We start from the raw sequence: 13,772 nt of genomic DNA on the forward strand, positions 1-13,772 counted from the left end.
TATTTGGACTGCATTGGCTAAGACTAAATATGGATATGATTCTTATGCCTTTATAAGGATATGTTTTGTTATAACCACATAAGGGCATGAATCGGGAATATTTAAATAGGGTCCTAGATACAATCACAACATAGGTGCTGAAGCAGTTGTGGATGTCTGCTATCTTGTGGTGGAAGAAGGTGGCGAGGGCGTCGCACAGGGCTTGCGACGGCTGGATGTTGATGGTGTTGGAGCTGGGGTTGGAGAGTTCCTTCAAGATGCTGAAGAGCTCCTTGCTATTGTGTGCGTTGTTGTCGAGGTGGTCTTTGAACGAGGTTCTCTTGGCGGCCCTGTTGTGGTGGTCGTGGTTGCGGATGGCGTCCTTGTGTACTGCGCGGTTGTTCGGAGTTTGTTTGCTGTACTATTTCTTCTCAGGATTGTAAGTGTATGGACGTTTAGTAAAACTAAGGTTGTAGATGTAAATTTGTAAAACCAATACCTACATTCATTTTTAAATTGTATTTACAGTTTGATAATGCAGATCAGACTCCCTGTACGTCAGAGCACCATACAGAAGATTGTATGCATCAGAATTTACAGCAAGATGGCTGGTTGTATTGACATGGAAGGAATAAATACAAGCATCCTTCACACAGGATGGAAACTGAGTAAAAGAAACAAAAAGTGGAAATTTGGAATAATTAGAGCATGTTTGGGCAGGCAGGAAGGTGAGAAAAATCATAATGTAATGACTGGTTATCATTTAATTAGTGATAAAGTGAGTGACAGAAAGAATGAATACAGCTGAAACAGCGTCTATACATGTATCTATGACTACTGTAGAAGACATTGGCCCCCCTCACCTGCCTTCTTCTCTAGTGCTCTGGGTCATCAGCTCAGCTCTAAATGTGAAGTCCTGGTTTTAACCAAGGCTGGTGTAAGTATCTGTTGAACACAATAGGGAGGGCCTGATCCCTTTGGCCGTCCTCAAGTGATGTCCGGTGTCTTAACCACATCTGACCTATCGCTGCCCTGGATCAGTGTCAGACAGAAAGGGTTGGACCCAATCGAAAGAACTAACTGGTACCACAGCCCGGTGCCGAATGTTGCTGAAAGATGCAGCAACACCAGTGTCACTTATATTGAGGATGCAGCAGGATCAGCTCTGTCACTTATATTGAGGACGCAGAAGGGCCTTCTATGTCACTTATAGTGAGGATGGAGCAGGACCACCTCTGACTATTATGTTGAGGATGCAGCAGGATTTTCTTTGTCATGTATATTAAGGGTACAACAGGGCCACCTGGGTCACTTATAATTAGGGCTCCCGGTTTTCCGTTTCTACGGATTTATACCTGTAAATACAGACAGAAAAATATATTTACTTTGTCTGTATTTACTTTTAAAAACGGCAAAATACTAGCAAATTTTGCCGCGCTGAAGTGCACAAGACCGTGTACATCACGCGTGATGCCATACACTGAGAATGAGCCCAATGCTTCAATGCCGTCTTTCACAGAGCGCCGCCCAGCAGCACCAGATCTCACACCAGCCTGTCAGAGAGCTACACGCTCTGCAAACTTAGTGACGCCGCAGCTGAGTGCTCTGCGCTGAAAGTATTAATAAAAGTAGAAGTTTTACCGGCACCACAGCTGCTCATCTGACTGGACCCAAAACGATGTAATGCAGACTAATGCAAGTGTCACTGAACACTCCAGTGAGGTCAGCACAGACTGACTCTGACTGCAATGTGAGACTTCAGAATTTAACTGTTAAACAGGGCACGCACAGGCAGCTGAAGATGTATAATCATCATGACCACAGGGCACTGAACATGCTATTTCTTTGAAAAGCTGTGAATACCTCACTCCACCAGGCACTTACTCTTTGCGAGGCAAGTGGCGATTCGGTACAGGCTGCCTCGTGGCCTCAATGACTGAATCACCTGCGGCAAGGCCTGGAGTGATTCTGAGGGCGGCTCACCTGCAGAGTGGACGACGGTGTGTTCTGGGCTGCTGAGTGAGGAGGAGCCACTTCGGCGGTCTGGGTGCTGCGCGCCTGGTGGGAGAGATGGCCCCACAGTGCAACCATCACTTATACTGAGGATGCTGCAGGACCAACTCTGTCACTTATATTGAAGATGTAGCAGGTGCACCTCTGTCACTTATATTGAGGATGCAGCAGGGTCACCTCTGTCACTTATATTGAGGATGCAGCAGGACCACCTGTGTCACTTATATTGAGGATGCAGCAGGACCAGCTCCGTTACTTATATGGAGGATTCAGCAGGACCACCTCTGTCACTTATATTGATGATGCACCAGGACCACCTCTGTCACTTATATTGAGGATGCTGCAGGGTCACCTCTGTCACTTATACTGAGGATGCAGCAGGACCACCTCTGTCACTTATATTGAGGATGCTGCAGGGTCACCTCTGTCACTTATACTGAGGATGCAGCAGGGCCACCTGCATCACTTATACTGAGGATGCAGCAGTACCAACTCTGTCACTTATATTGATGATGCAGAAGGACCACCTCTGCCACTTATATTGAAGAAGTAGCAGGTGCACCTCTGTCACTTATATTGAGGATGCAACAGGACCACCTGCATCACTTATACTGAGGATGCAGCAGGTCCAGCTCTGTCACTTATATTGAGGATGCAGCAGGACCACCTCTGTCACTTATATTGAGGATGCAGCAGGACCACCTCTGTCACTTACATTGAGGATGCAGCAGGACCACCTCTGTCACTTACATTGAGGATGCAGCAGGACAGCCTGCGTCACTTATATTGAGGATGCAACAGGACCGCCTGCGTCACTTATATTGAGGATGTAGCAGAGGGGGAACATCCTTTACCACAAATCTTTTACAACGCGGTACCATTACCACGCAGGTTTTACAATGAAAGTCATTACAACGACTTGCGCTGGAGGGAGCTGTAGGATAGGGAATAGTTTAATTTACTATCCAACACCTTCCCTACTATCCACGGGGACTGGAGTTGGAATAGTAAATTACACTATTCCACTATCCAGCGCCCCCCAACGCAAGTCGTTGTAACGACTTGCATTGTAAAACCTGCTTTGTAACGTTACGGGTGGTAATACCACGCATTGTAACGACATACATCCCAGCAGAGTCACCTCTGACACTTATATTGAGGATGCAGCAGGACCACCTTTATCACCTATAATGGGTATGCAGCAGGACCACCCGTGTCACTAATATTGAGGATGCCGCAGAACCACCTCTATCACCTATAATGGGTATGCAGCAGGACCACCCGTGTCACTTATATTGAGGATGCAGCAGGACCACCTGCGTCACTTATATGGAGGATGCAGCAGGACAACCTGCGTCACTTATATGGAGGATGCAGCAGGACAACCTGCGTCACTTATAGTGAGGATGCAGCAGGATCACCTCCGTCACTTATATGGAGGATGCAGCAGGACAACCTGCGTCACTTATATTCAGGATGCAGCAGGACCACCTGCTTCACTTATATTGAGGATGCAGCAGGACCACCTGCGTCACTTATTTTGAGGATGCAGCAGGACCACCTGCGTCACTTATATTGAGGATGCAGCAGGACCACCTCCGTCACTTATATGGAGGATGCAGCCGGCCCACCCTGTCACTTATTAATTGTTTGCAAATTAAAAGAACAGCCAACATGTGTTTCGCCCACAGGGCCAAGGCTTTCTCAAGGCAAATAATCTGTTTGATGTGTTATCAAAGTCAGAACAAGCCCTAGTGCTTTGAGGAGTCCGACGGAGTGTGCAAGGCAAAAGTATCTGCGATCCGTTATCTGATAATGAAAAAATCACTGAGTACCATACTCCTTGCACTTACTTGAATCGGGTTCTAACCACAGAATTTCATATGATCAGGAAGGCACAACTAAAAGAGATTAGGGTCTGCATCCTATGGTCAGCCCCACGTTTTTGCTGTGATTCTCTGGTTTTTCGATTTTTATGTGGCTGTGGGACTGCTAATCAGACCCACAGCCAGCTGTTCTCTCTCTAAATTGATACCATGCACTTTAGGTGCATACCAGATTGGTTACTGGGTCCCCCTTGTGAGCCCCTGTATAGTGTACCATGGGTTCCCAGGGCATAGGTGCACCCTAGGACTAAAGGGGGCTGCAGCATGTATTGTGCCACCCCTTCTTTGCCTTCCAAACGGACACCACAGGTCTGTTCACACATCCTGGGTAAGGTGGTGTAATCACCCCTTACTTAGATATAGTATACCTATATCTACCTTACCATATAGACACATATACACATATAAGCCACTCCTATGATATGCCTCGACAATCCTGGAAGCAGAGTGCTTGGTTTTATGTGTGAGCAGGCGCGCAACACCCATTGGGCTCACCGGGCTTCAGCCCCCCCCCGTCGTCTTCTTCAGCCCGGGGTAATTTGACACGCACTGAAATGATGAAAGAAGGCTGCGCATCGGAGCTGATAATGTCATTTTTATGATGCTTTCTGAGGCCCAGCAGCCCGAGCCAGCCAGCCTCTGAACAGTTTCAGTGAACCCCCTGACCCCACCTCTTGTTTTCCTTTACTGGCGGCGAGGTGATATCCTTGCCTGAAGGCAGGGATTTCACCGAAGCACTTGATGTGTTCAGCATGGGTTGGGAGCGGGAAGATGCACACAGCAAGGGGAAAGGGACGGCCAGTGCAGATGATGCTTTTACTTTGTAAAGGAATTTCTGCTGGAGTCATAGCCCAGGGTTTGCTGTCTGTTCACTTGTCTGGTTGTGTATTACATACAAGTGCACAGACAGCAAACCCTGGGCTATGAGGGCAGCAGGAATTAATTTACAAAGGAAAAGCTTCACCTGTACTGGCCATCCCTTTCCCCCTGCTGTCTGTGCACCTGTAGGGAATTCACATCCACGGCGCTGCTCACCAGATAAATGGTGAACAGGGCCATGGATCTTTCTCTTTTTGCATCCGAGGGCACCAACGACCAGAAGCAGAGGAGACACAGGCAAGGAGAAACCAGGAAACATTTGACCCACACCTATCTACACTGAGAGATCTTTGGGAGGGGCTGGATGCCAGGACGCAGTGCTGCTGATCAGCCCAACTCAACTGAATAGTATCAGAAGAGCAGGCAGACGTTTTTTATGTAAGTTTCAGTAATTTTAATGCATTCTTCAGCACAGCATTACCTACTGCCTGCATATCTAGGTTACTCTAAGTGTATGTTGTTTTTGACTTACATACATGGAAACGTCAAAGAGGAGAGTCCCCTCTGAATATGCAAATGTAGTGTAAGTTTGTAGTGTTAATTTTTTGGGGTGCTAGTGGGTAACTTTAGGGTTCAGGGTGGGTGTGGGTTTTAGGGTGCCAAGAAGTCATTTTAGGGTTCAGGGTGGGTTAGGGATTGGGGTGCCAGGGGTAATTTTAGGGTTCAGGGTAGTAATGGGTTTTGGTGTGCCATGGGGTAATTTTAGGGTTCAGGACGGGTATGGGTTTTGGGGGCCAGGGGTAATATTAGGGTTCAGCGTGGGTATGGGTTTTGGGGTGCCAGGGGGCAATTTTAGGGTTGGTATGGGTTGAACTGTTATAGGGTTTTAAGGAAATGTGGGTGTGTATATATATATATTCACTGAAAAAACCATAGGTTATACACCATATATAGTTAGGAATTAGCATTTACAAAACCTTATTTTACTCACACAAAACCATTGAAATTCGCATATATAGTTAGTTGCACTAACTATATATCGCGCACCCGCAATCCACTGCTGATCATGTCACATATTACATCATTCATGACATGGTCAGTGACATCACTGATGACATCACTGATGACATCTCAAATGACATCACTGATGACATCACTGATGACTACATCCAGTGACTGTATGTTTCTGTAAAGTTAAAATATGTCTTACATATTGAAGAATGAGTGGATTTATAAGTGTCTGGATGAAGGATTTAGTAGGTGCATGACTGACTGTATGAGTGAGTGATTAAATGTGTCTCACTGAGTGCATGGGTTAGTGACTAAACTGTCTGAATGTGTGTATCAGTATGTCTGTTGTTCTGTAAGCTGCTGCATGTGTTGATCAGTAGCTATATGAGTAACTATATGGGTTATTGATTGGTTGCCCAAGTATTTGTATGGGAGACTGAGTGTGTGTGTGGGTGGCTGGGAGGTGTATGACTCTGTGCATAGATGTGTGAGCAGTTGATTCACTAGATGTATGGGTTCAAAAGTGCATGTGGAAACAGCTGTATGGGCGGTTGACTGTGTGCATGAGTGTATTGGTGAGTGAATGGATATCTCAGTGCTACATGTCAAAGTAAGTACATATGTAAAACACAGTACATTTGAGAGTTGACATATATAAATAACTGTGCATAAGAGCCAGTGAATGTGTGAGTGGCTGTATGGATCATTGTGAACTTGTATCCGGGATTGTATAAGAGAGTAAATATGTGTTAGTATATGTTTGAATAAGTAAGGTGTGTATAACTGTATAGTTGAGAAAATGGAGGTGTGATTGATTCATTGTATGACTGACTAGGTGTGTGTGTAACTTCATGGATGAGTGACAGTCTGTGAGTGTCTGTTTACACTGAGTGTATCTAAGGTTATATTAGAGTCTGAAGAGGTTCATCGTATTATCACATGAATGATGTCATCAGTGATGTGATCAGTAATGTCAAATGAGATGTCATCAGGGATGTCATCAGTGATGTCATTTGAGATGTCATCAGTGATGTCATCAGTGATGTCATTTGAGATGTCATCAGTGATGTCATCAGTGATGTCACTGACCATGTCATGAATGATGTAATATGTGACATGATCAGCAGTGGATTGCGGGTGCGCGATATATAGTTAGTGCAACTAACTATATATGCAAATTTCAATGGTTTTGTGTGAGTAAAATAAGGTTTTGTAAATGCTAATTCCTAACTATATATGGTGTATAACCTATGGTTTTTTCAGTGAATTTTCAAGGTTTTGTAAATGCTAATTCCTAACTATATATGGTCTATAACCGATGGTTTTTTCAGTGAATTTCAATGGTTTTTTAATAGCAAATATCAAAAGCTTTAAAATTTATTCTTCTTTAAATCGAAAAATATATTTTATATGTTTTTAATATAATTTTTTATGTATATATATATATATATATATTTTTTTTGTTTCGCTACTGGTCCGCGCACCAGGTAGCTTCCCGTTAGCTCAATTTGGTGCCGCGACCCGGTCCGCGAACCGGTAAACGTTCCGTTTGCGCAACTGCCGCGTTAGAAAACAACATCGTGACGCGTCGCGTAAGCGCGACGTATCGCGTTGTAGCGTAATGCGTCTTATGACGCGCCGCTTTAGCGCACCCGGAAGTGCTCCGGAGCGCGAAGCGCAGCTCCCCGGAAGCGATACGGGGCGCGTCGCGTAAGCGCGATGTATCGCGTTGCCGCGTAATGCGTCTTATGACGCGGCGCGTTAGCGCACCCGGAAGTGTTCCGGAGCGCGAACCGAGGCGCGAAGCGCAGCACCCCGGAAGCGATCCGGGGCGCGGCGCGCAGCGCGTAACGTAAGCGTAACAGGTCATGTGGCTTGTTAATAAAACTTTTCATTGGTTCATTTCACTTTTGGTTTCCTAATGATGTAAGGCTAGGTCATGTGACCTAAAAATAACACTTTTCATTGGTTTAGAACATATTTTTTTTCCCAAATGATGAAAGCCCCCACCTTTTTTCTCACTCTGACTTTCAACTTTGTGAGAGGAAGACCTATTTTGATTAATAAGAAATGGCTTCATTAGTAGCTGCAGCTGGTGCACCCCCACCACCACCACCACCTCCTAGGAAGGAAGGACCACCTCCTCAGGTCATCCTTAATCAAGAGGAGGAAGAAGAGGAAGAAGAGGAAGAGGAGCAAGAGAGGAGACAGTTTTTGCCTGAAGAGCCAAGGAGGTCCCATGTGAAGGATAGTTATATCTGACAATTCTATACATTTCCCCGGGGCCAAAAAAAAGTAAATGCCCGCTACGTCACCAGTCTGATCTGTGACAAAGCTCTGTCCAGAGGGACTGATAAAAAATACAGCTTTGGGGATTACACCATGCATCGGCACATGGAGAGGTGGCACCCTATAAATTATAGTGCTGCGCAGGTACGTGACCTGCAGGAAAACCCCCCTCCTGTGGCCAGTACATCACCCGAAGAGGCAGTGACGAGACCAGAGGCGAGGGAGACGGTCCCAAACATTCAGATGAACTTCGGGGTCATGAAGCAAGTCTGCATTTTTTACGGCAAATTAATTTGCTATAGGGAGAGTAGCATAAATCTTATCAACAGAGCTATTGAAAATCATAAATGTCCAAAACGCCCCAGAAAGTAAATTATCTTTTTTTTTTGTTGCTCCTGTTGAGCCCTTTATAATGAATGATTTTCGTTTCCCCCCCCCAAAAAAACAAAAAAAATATAAAACCGTTCAAAAAATACAAAAAAAGTAAAAAAAGTTCAGAAAAATAATAAAAAAATATAAAACAACAAAAACAATAAAAAAAAAGTTCTTTTCAGAACTACCTCCCATTTATAAAAAAAAATTCTAGAATGTTTAGCACTCTGGCAACCTCTATTTCTTTTGATTCGCTTCCCGGTTCGCGCAACGGTACGCGAACCGGAAGCGAAACAGAATTCTAAAAAAAAAAAAAAAAAGGAAGAGTGAGTATAAGGGAAGGAAACAGAGAGTAATGTTAAAAGAAAGACAGCTAGAGGGAGTAACACAGAGATACTGTTTAATAGATCTATTTACCAAAGAAAAGATGTAAGAGGGTATAATTGAGAAAAACAAAATAGATAAGGAAGTGAAAGAAAAAAAGAGAGTAGAAGAATAATAAACAAGAGTTTCTTAAAAAATGTGAGTGAATGTTCAAATTAAGAAGAAAAACAGTAAAGGATGTGGAATGAGAGGTAGGGATAGAACCGGACTAAAAGAACAACCCTGAGGGAAAGTGTTAAGAAAACAGTGAGCGAAAGTAAATAGGAATAAAACAAGATGTATGACAGTGACTAAGGTTAAAACATGTGGAATAACAGAGAGAAAAAACAGAAAGCAGAAAAGAAGAAGTGACAGAAAAGGAATAATTGAAACAGCAAAGAAATGTAAATAACATAGTGTGCTTGAACTACAGGGAGAAAGCATAATGAACAAGTAGTGAAAGAGTGATGAGTCAGAGACAGTGAGAGTAATAGAGACGGAGTGAGTGAACAGGAGTGAGGAACTATGAGAACAGAGGGACTGAGAAAAGGAGTGGAAGGAGCAGAGTAAGTATGTAATAGAAAAAGGAATGAGGGAAGTAGCAAAGGCAGGAAACTGAGGGTTAAAGAAATTAAGCAGTGGAACTAATAGAAGTTAAATGTGATAGAAATGTAACGAAAAGAGTACAAAACACTTACCTTATAATTGTCGTTAACGTAGTCACTTGTTATTTTTATACTTTCAATCTGTGAAAGAAAGAACAAAAATTTGAAAAATATTAAAACATGTATTTAAAAATTAGAAAAGACAAGGGAAAAGATTGAAAATCATCCAATTTTACAAAGAAATAAAGTTAGAGATAAACATGCAGAAAAAAAAGAGAAAGAAACGGTGATAGACAGTCAGAGACAAAAAGAAATTGTAATTGAGTAAATTACTAAGAGAAAAAAAGGAAGATACTTTCAGTGACAGAAAAGAAGGATAGAAGAGAAAACTAAATTGAAGTTGTGTAAGCTACTAAAAGAAAGTGAGTAAGGTAAACTATATAAGGAAAGGGTGAATAAGGAAAAGAGAGTGAGGGAGAGAGGAGACAGAGGAAGTGAAGGGAAGAGTGTCAGATACAGACTGAGTGAGGCAACAAAGAAAGACAAATGAGTGAGGGTGAGTTATACTAACTGATTGCACCAAAAAAGGAGAACCCAAAAATATTTAATTTAGAAAACAAAGGGAGGAAAGATGGAAAAGACAAGCGAAGCAGAAGGTCTAAAACCTGGAAAATGGTGCAAGGGAGAAAAGAAAAAAGCAGAGTTGGAATAGGGAAACAAAGGTTGAAAGATAAGTGGAGTTAGAGAACAAGGGTGAAAGAGAATAAAACAAAAGGCAATGTGAGTATGTAAAGAGGATTGATAGAAGGTAGTAAAAGACGAGTGAGCATGAGACAAGACGAGTACAAATTAAAATTCACTATACAAAGTACAGAATTAATTATACATGTTGAATGGTTTATTTTTGCTGTTCTCAGAATATATCAAATTTCACTAAAAACAGTGAGTTGAAGGTATTCATCATATAACAGCGGGGAAAAAAAACCACAATCAAAATGATTGTGTTTAAAAAACCCATATAACATAACCAATCAGAAATCAGAACTCCTCAAAAGTAACTTACTTTCCATGACGTCGAAGGATGTCCTATGACAGCTTATACTCTGTTGTGCTGTTATTATTTTCTGCCCGCCACTTTCTGAAAGAAAAGCTCCATCGTTTTGACAAATATGTTACATACAATAAATGACTTCTCGCTCTCTACCGCACTTCTCCTCAAGGCCAAATAGTGTAAGAGCCATTTATAACTCTTGGAATTCTTCTAAGCAAATCCTGTCATTTTCTTTTTCCTCAACTTTCAGAAAGAAAACGTTCAAGATCACTTTCACAATCCTGTACTAGTAATATCTCACCCTTCTTGCTCACTCATGTTCCACATTTCCTATGACACTGATACTGCTTACTATGAGGCACACTTACACTACCTCTATGACTACTACAATTATTTAATTCTCTTGATCACTGTTAATCACAAAGCAATTTAAAACATTACATAAAATTATATCAACTCCTAGAATCATTATAGGCCAGTTACCTACCCTAAATTCTCTCTTCTGAAAACACAAAGTAAGAATATTTTAAGTCAAAAGGCAACCTTGTTTCATAGTCAAATGGGAATCATTTCCGAAACACCAGCTTTTTTTACATTTTAAATAAGCTGTGTAATAAGCGGATGTTGTCAAAGGACCATCATGTCATATAATAGCTGCAGTTACAAATGTTCTTCCGAAAATCAACGACTGTGTAGCCACAACATTTGTAATTAAAGTTGAAAACTTACTTTCATCAGGTTTATATAGTTGGAATTTTAAAATGACATTATAACCAAACGTTTGTACAAATAATGTGGACAGCATTGCAGACTTACATTACCTCTACTCCATGTTTTGATTGGCTGCTTGAATTAGCTTATTAAAAGAAACCGTTTTTCTGAACTCATTCAAAGTGCAGTTATTTTTCCATGACGTCAAGTGTTATGGTAAGAACACCGTTTGCTTTGGGAAATACTCTGTTGTCCTTTAACTAATCCGTGCTCACCACTTTCTGTAAGAAAACCTTCTTTTTTTTCAGGAACTACTTAAAACTCAAAAATAACTTTTCACTCTGTACTACAATTATCCTCAAGGACAAATAGTGTAGGAGCCATTAGAACATCTTGAAATTCCTCAGAGCAAATCCCGAGATTCCTTCCCTAAAATTTTGGTTGTAAAAACACCAGGTAAGAATTTTTAAGGTCAAAAGGCAATCTTTTTTTGAAAGTTAAAACAGAATCATTGCAGAATGACCAGCCATTTCCAGACTTCAAATAAGCTGTGTAATGTCCTGATGTTGTTGAAGGACCGTCATGATATATAATTGCTGCAATTACAAAAGTCCTTCCTGATATTGACAACTGCGAAGCCACAAAATTTTTTATTAAAGTTGTCAATTTTGTTCCATCAGGCCTACATCGTTGGAACATTAAAATGACATACTGGCCATATGTTCGTATAAATAATGTGGACAGCATTGCAGACTTACATTGGCTACACTCCATGTTTTGATCGGCTGCTTTTACTAGCTTATTAAAGGACACTGATTTACTGTCTGGCAAAGTTAAATATATAAATCTTTCTGAGTCTACACTAGTAGTACTTGATACCCTACAGTTCTCGCAGTCATGCTGCCATTGATAAGAAAGGCCAAACAGATGATCTACATCTACACCTTCATCTTGCAATACATCAAGCTTATACATTAAAAACTCCTGACAATCTTGCTGAATATTTTGAGAGAATTGCGTTTGACCTGAACATTTGTCTAACAGATTTCGAATTTCAGACACACTTTCTATTTTTGTTCTATCAGTGCTACATTTCTCTAACACAGAATTCAACAAACAGCAAAAACTTTGATCCGAATTGATCACAATCTGTTCTTTTAAAGTTTCTAGAGAAAAGATAACATTAACCACTATATTAGCATAGCAGTTGACACCAGAACTATTTTCAAATTGAAAACCAACAACATCTTCAACAGAATCCATTTTCTTTCTGCTTATAATTTCGGGTTCATCGACTTTTCGTCTTTTTGCTACAACCTCCCTACTATTGGTCACATTTCTTCGTTTCCAGCCTACCACACGTTTCTCAAACAAAGGATATTGAGGAAAATGTGGCGCATACTCTCTTCTTAACCTATTGTATTCTTTAACACAATCTAGATCCGCACAAATGTTTGTGACATCACACTCAATCAAGTACAATCCCGATAAAGTTCTGACTCGTGACAATGCCACATATGCCATACCCTCCTTGAACGCAGAACTGCCAATATTCACCAATGCACTGTCTACACTTAAACCTTGCAATTTATGGATTGTCACCGCATATGCCAAGCAAACAGGAAACTGCTTACGGCGAACATATAAGTCTTTTACAAGCAAAAACCTAGCAGAGCAACGACCAATTAGCTGTACTTCCTCAATGCCATCAAATGTAATTTTTAAAAATTCAATTCCATCTCTATTTCTGTATTTCTCAAAATCAACAACATTACCCATTGATCCATTGACCAGACCTCTTTCAACATGTAAATTCCTTCTCAAAATTATACGGCAATTTAAGCACACATTCAGAGTCTTTTCAAAAGCAGCAGTTTTAGATATAGTCTTCTCTAATGAATCCAATTTAGATTTCAAATTGTCAGACAAAATATTTGTTGCTCCCATATGCTCTATTCTGTCAATAGCTTCCAGTTTCACAATCTCTTGGTTTTCTAAATTCAACATTTTGTTGTTGAAGATGGCACATTCTGCAAGAGTTGGCATCAAACATATTCCAGATTTCTTCTCAGTAATTTTCCGAAAAATATTCTCTGGCAGAACGTCTTCTTCTGGAGATGGAGAATACAAATTTGACAGTAATCGTGCATGTAAAGCTTCTTTCCCATGCTCGATCACTTTCCCGATTCTAACATCTTGTAGAATATTCTTGTAATCTTGATCCTTCGCCTGACGGATATTTTCACGCAGCTCAGCATAATTGAAGTTTAACCATATGTTAACGTTGCCAATGCTCCCTAGGCACTTCCTGGTATCTTCATGCGTAAGCAGTTTAAACACTGGTTGTCCTTTCACTGGTGTCAGCTGCAGAAGATCACCGAAAACAATGATGTGTTTGCCACCAAATAACACATCATACTCTGTTTTAAGAACTTCATGCATTCTCAAATGCACAAAGGCAAGCATGACATTAGAAACCATGCTTACTTCGTCAATGATAAGAAGTTTCATCTTCTTCAGGATTCTTGAAACTTCACAACAAGCATCTCCAGATAACTTGTGGTATTGTAATTTGTTATCATGCTCCACTGGCTGCATCAGTAGACGATGTAAAGTAATCCCTTTAATGTTATGTGCTGCCAGCCCAGTTGGAGCGGTGACAACACAAGACAG

At 41.3% G+C, this 13,772-nt stretch overlaps 1 protein-coding gene across 1 annotated transcript in view; it reads left to right on the forward strand.

Annotated features, from left to right (window-relative positions):
* The window catches only part of LOC144763080 (uncharacterized), a 397,233-nt gene that overhangs the window by 327,183 nt on the left and 56,278 nt on the right, over positions 1–13,772 (forward strand). The window lies entirely within an intron of this gene.

Source organism: Lissotriton helveticus, chromosome 6 (assembly GCF_964261635.1).
Source record: "Lissotriton helveticus chromosome 6, aLisHel1.1, whole genome shotgun sequence".
Taxonomy (NCBI): Eukaryota; Metazoa; Chordata; class Amphibia; order Caudata; family Salamandridae; genus Lissotriton; species Lissotriton helveticus.